Source organism: Tinamus guttatus, unplaced genomic scaffold (assembly GCF_059628265.1).
Source record: "Tinamus guttatus ecotype Peru unplaced genomic scaffold, ASM5962826v1 Tinamus_guttatus_pri_ptg000365l, whole genome shotgun sequence".
NCBI lineage: Eukaryota > Metazoa > Chordata > Aves > Tinamiformes > Tinamidae > Tinamus > Tinamus guttatus.
The window spans coordinates 367,052-373,286 of record NW_028288899.1 but is presented as its reverse complement, the minus strand read 5'-3'; positions in this window follow the sequence as shown (position 1 = coordinate 373,286).

The following is a 6,235-nucleotide window of genomic DNA, read 5'->3' as shown; positions in this document are numbered from 1 at the left end:
TTAAAAACAAAATTCTGTGCGGATGGGATTTTCACAGGGAAGCTTGACTGCTATACAAAGAGTCGACTTCCTTGTGATGTTTGTGAGCTCGTTTTTCTTCGGGATAATGAAGGTCATATCCTCAGGAGAACACTTATTCCACTCCTCTTTCATCTGCTTGCAGCGAGAGGGGGAAGAGGGGAGGCTCAGAACTGAGGGAAAGAAAGGTGATGCTGGAGAAATGGTGGAGAAATAGCATCTGAGGGCTAGATTTTGAATCTGTGCAAGTCCACATCAGTAAAATGAATAGCTGGGGAACTGACCCTTTCACTTAAGAGATTTCCCAATTCTTATGATGTGCCAAAAGACGAAGCAGCAGAGCAGTTATATGTCGTCCTGTGTCACTGCATCCAAATACTTCCAAAGAATTTTAATGCTACTTCCTTGCAGGTCAGGGTTATATTTCCTTGGATAGCATTGCTATAATACGTTTCTAACATCCTATCACATATCCTTAAAATGGCCCAAGACATTACAGATAGCTCTAATTTTGCATAGTTTAAAACAGTCATAACGACAGAGCTGTTATATCCTGTGCATCTTGCCTTAAGGCACAGCGTAAATGAAAGTGCAGCTAAGAATAGGGTCTCGTGTCTTAGCTGAGGGGAGAAGCATGTGCCTGCCTACATAAAGAGAAACAAGTTATGCTTGGAATAGCAAGAAACTTTTTTTTTTTTTTTTTTTTTGTCTTAAGGAAGAAATAAATAAAGTGTGAAAAGCAACTACTAGGCAGAGATGATCTATTCTCCTTGCCTCGTTCCAAAACAGGTAAACTATATATATATATATATATATATATATACATATATATATATGAGGAAAGCAGACAGACATGAAATTCCCAAAGGAGAATCTTGTCTTGTTTAAGACATAATAAATTCAGTCCTCGGAGACCATGAAGTCTGAGTGTTTTTAAGCTCATAATGTCAGTTGAATAATTATCTCACAAAATGTGTGTGTGTAGGTGAGGTCCCTCTGGTTGGGTTGCTTTCCTGCTAGGAAGTAGAAGGCTGCTAACCCCTGGAAAAAAAATAGAGAGAAGCCCAGCAACATCAGGTTTGTATAAACACTGCTTTCTACTTGTATCCTTCCTTTAAGTATTAGTGATAAAACATCTTAGAAATAATGCGCCTGGGTGACACAGGCTTCTCTCCCAATTGTATTTGCAGGCAACCAGACTGAAATGCTAAAAAAAAAAAAGAAAGAAAATGAAATCCATTGCCAAACAGTGGCTATTAAACATGGTCCTTACTGAAAATCATACTCTATATAAATGAAATGCTTATATTTTCATAAAAAACTCCCTAATCAAATGCACTTATTTTATTTTTGAAAAGTTAATTAAAATTAGAGCATTAATTCAGTTGCAAAGTAACTATGTTATTAATTCGATTAGACATTTTCAGATGTGAAGTATTTTACATTTAGGAGATAAAATCTGTGAGTGTGGTCCAGTGGAAATGGAACTGGATTAAGAATTAATCCATTAATTGGCTGGGCAGTTGGGCAAAGCACATAATCCCTCTGCATGCCTCCTATTTTTTTTTTGTCTCTAATAGGGAGTTTTTATGCTTTTCAACTTTCACAAAGTACTTTGATATTCATAGATAAAAGACTTGCAATAATTATTATAGATGAATGCTGAACTGCCATAAAAGTATAGCTTAATGAAATACTGATTTTAAAAAATATCAAGAGTTACCAGCTCCTTGCCCTGTATATTGAGTAAAGGCCTGTGAACAAGGTGCCTTAGACAGGGTTCTTCAGAGACGATTTGCCACTCCAAGGAGGAGCAAGAAACAGAAGTATCCTTCAGTTTGCTGGAAAAGCCCAATCTCGGGTCTCCTAATTGCCCTAGCAGGGGTGCCATTAAAGGCCCAGGCCCAACTGCCCGAGCCACTGTTTGCAGAAAAATCCCCATGGGCTTTGGTGCCTTTTGGCTAAAGAAATTTAAAGACATAATTTCTTCCATCCTCCCTTGCAAAAAGTTTCCAATTTCATGCTCTATCTCCTGGCCTGCAAAGTAACCTTTTAAAGGTTACTAACTAGTGAGGCTGAATGGAGTCTGAAATCAGGGACCAGAGGAGGAGGCAGGGGTTTCTGCTAACTAAATCAGGGAATCAAAAGAAAGCTGTTGGAGCTTACATTTGCAGAGACATTTACAGGTTCCCACAAACACCTACAGTTTGATGTACTGTGGGTATTTTAGATGATAGTGGTGAGCTGGATCGTTTAGATAACACAGTAGGAAAGTTTGTTAACTGTAGGGGCAATCTGACAATAGCCTCATAATTGATGCTGTATCACTAGAAGGGCTTAAAAATAGGCTGGAAAGTGATCTGAGGGATCTGGGAGGTGGAGAATCATGTGTGCATGATGCAGTGGATTAAACCAAATAGTAAAACATTTCTACCTTCATGACTGTGAAATATGAGTTCTTTCTTTTTATATTTACGGCAATTTCCTCCTGTGAAACTTGCCCTTTCTTGTGTTACTACATTTTGTCTCTTGCCCTTCGTCATTTTTCCCAAGTGCATTTTTTCCTTCTTTCTTCATGCCACTTGCTTTGTGTGCCAGATGGCGCCGGTATAAAACTGTCCACAGCCGTGTTTCCTGAAGCTGCAGTGAACGCTGCCTCGGAGCTCGCTGTGCTAACCCAGCTTGTCTTTCCTGCCAGAAAATCACGAGAGCAGCGACACGAGACGAGCGGCTCTGCCCTCACGCCTCAAGCCTTGCGGCTGCGGCTTGCCCAGGGGCTGGCGGTGCTGCGCATCCATCAGAGAAACAGGAGCTGCACATGCAAAATCGTGCTCACACCTCTCCTCATTTCCTAACTGGATGCCCCAGCCCTGAGGTTGGCAGCTTTGGAAGCAAAATCTCCTTGCCTTTCTCTTGGGGGCATTCGTGCCACGCTGGTGCTGCAGACAAGTTCCAAAGCCACGAATGTTTTGTGCTGCTGGGGAACTTTTGGCAGTCCCCTGCCCAGGCTGCAGTTCAACAACATATTTTATCATGTAATTTTAAGTAGGCCAATTATGCCACTGAAATCTGTGGATCTTTCTGTTTAGGCATTTACTCTAAGCACTTGGCTGAATCTGTCCTGGGGAGCTTACTGACATTTTTAACCTTCTTTACACTGCTTACCCCACACAACAGTTTGCCAAAGCCTAATTAACAACCCACCACCACTTACTTGACCCAGAAGCACAGTTTAAAGCACAGATGTAGGCTGACAGATCTAGTGAAGAAAGATAACAGCTCCCCAAGGATAATATGCAGATAATCCCATATCGACCACTTATGCCAGGAGTAGCCCAGTTGGCTTCCATGAGAGCCCTGGAGAAGTAAGGTGATATTCAGTGGGAATTGAGGTATTGAACTACAGCAAAGAGCACAATGAGATGTGAAAACTCAAAATGAAGAAAATGCAAGTAAGCAGAGACTACGGGGCACTGCCTGAACTGCCGAGTCCACCTGCAATACGTTGAAACGGAGACCACAGAAAAGCAGCACGATCACACTCAGCCTCCTGCACCTGGAACTCATGCCCTGTGCTTGGCCTTTGGAAGCCTCTGTGCACAGTACATTAAGAGGAAAAATTCAATACGACAGAAATAATAAAAGCCAACAACAACAACAAAAACCATTACTGATTTATTGCATGGGGGCTGGGGAAGTCTCTCATCCATCTAATCTGCAGCAATGCATTTCTGGCCTTTTATTGGTGTCAGAGAGGGAACTGCAGACACCCAACAGTTCAAGGAGCAATAATTCTTGTTCCTCTATCTTTTCAGGACAGCCTGCATCGAGTACAAGACCCATACATTAGCAGAGCCACAGTTTAAAAGAAGGCAAGCCCAGCAAAGAAGGATTTAGGGCTCAATCCTGCCCCTTCTCCTGGCAGCAGCAGCATCACGATCTCTGTTTTCATGACTCTTCTATGCCAGCAGCTAATAGGTCTCCTATTAGCCTGGCCTCCAATCCCACAAGGGCGGTCAATACAGTGCCACAAATCCAAAGTATAGCTGCAGAAATAATTTAAAGCACTGGTATAAAAATAAACTGAGATCTCACCTAGGACATCAGTTTTGTCAGTTATTTTGTCTTTGCTATGCCCTCCTCAAATACCACACTAAATTCATGCAGTCATCTCAGAGAGTGGAAAAATTAATCCTACTCTTAGACCCATCACTTCACAGAGAGTACAACAAGAAGGAATCGGTCCATTAAAATAGATTTGAACTAAAGTCAGAGGGGTGAAAGCCTAATGCTTTACGAGTATCCATTAAGTAGCTAGCAAAAATGCAGAGCATTCCAGATTTTATTCATCTGCTTTTACAAGTTACCCAAATAATAGAGACAAATCTGAAAGCTGGATCTATTAAACTCTTCATATAAAAACAAAATCTAGGAATCAGCAAAAAGCTGGAGAGTGTGAGTTTATCTATCATCTCATTTACCCTCACTCTCCCCCACTATAAACTCTTTCCCACTATCACTTCAGCCACTCAAATTCTGCTCCACCATCTGCTCTGGAAAGAAACACATGGCATGGGCATCATCTCAGGTAAGCCTGCAATAACTTGGGCAATCTGGCTCCAGCAAAGCACCTGAGTATAGATCAACCTACGGATTACCCAAGGAAATGCAGCTGAGGCTGAGGCAAAGAAAAGCTTATAGAACAGAATGCAAACCTGACAAGAAACTACTGACACAAAAACATATTTAGGCTTTGTTGCATTGCTCTATCTAAAGCGTCCGTTCCCTCAAGAGGTATGGTTATGTCTCAGTTAAAACACCAGTCTGGGTAACCACTCTGAAGGACATCCTTAGCAAAGTTATTTCAAAAGTTCTCCTGAACCTTTAGATTAAAAGCTAATAAGCTTTGAGTAAGGGACTATCAAATCCGTAATCTAACTTAGCAGACTTGAAACCATGATCTTAACCTTGTCAGCTCCCCATGAGCTACACATCATGAAAAACTTCTCTTCTCCTTGATGGCCAAGGCAACTGTACATCATTTTTTCACCGTGACATGCAAGGGGGATGACAGATGAGCCTCTTCCCATGTCCCTCTTCAGTTCTAAGTGGTGGAAAATTAATGGCAATGCACACCAGTCCCTTTCCCGGGATGAGGGTTTAAAAAATAGTTTGAAGAACAAAATGCATTTGAGAAGAACTCCTATACTTTTTTATCTGCGTTCTGAACTTCTTTTCCCATAATAGTCTGTAGATTTAGGCGCAGCTAACAGCTGTAAGAGTGAGAAGAAATTATGCCATTATTCCTCCCATTAAAGATAAGCATAAATATGTAAGCGAGCACCCCATAAAGATTGCTGGTTAAATGTACAGTGACTAACTAGACATCGCAGCATGGAGCCTGCATTTCCAAATACCACACTGCTGAGCATAGCAGATTTACTTATAATGGTTTAAAGGAGCCAAGCTATTAAAACAGGTAACTGCCTTTCAGATTCCCTCTGTGGAAGGGCTTGTTGCTGCTGGCCCTGGAAGCAAATTTCTGGTGGGGACTTTGATCCCTTCCAGCAAAGATTTCTCTTCAGTCTTATAAGCTTTAGATATGCAGTTTGCAAGTCACTAAGTAGTGTGGGCTTAAATGTTTTCCTGCTTTTGCATCTAGCATGCAGATACACAAAAGACAGTGAAAGACTGAAATCTTGATCTTTCTTCTTGAAGCACATCTGCAGATGTACTTAAATGTTCTCCAATGGCCAACACATACCTTAGCTTTTCTTTGCTGTGAGTGTGGTCAGGACAGAAATGATGCAAGAGCTAGGTCTAGGTATGTGTGAAGATAGGATTCGACAGTGAGGTGAGCTCTTGGTGCTTTTTCCTGATGAAAAGCACACAGCACGTTCAGCAGTCAGAGCTCTTCTGCCTCATTCTTTTGCAAAATTTGACGAATCTTTTCGTCTTCCATGACTAAACACTCTGTATCACCACAGCACAGAAACATCTTTCACGAATGTGTTCTATTAGGTCCTGCTAATAGACCACATCTTCAGAGCTGCTGCAGGATGGTGCAGAGACCCTCACCTACATCCAATGGACCAGCCTCAGCTGCGTGTGCGGTGTGCTCCATCCAGGCTAGCCATCTTGTTTAGAAACAAAATATATTAGCTTGGGTAGAGGACTGCTCTCATGAGGTAACTTCTATACCTGCACTATCTTTGCG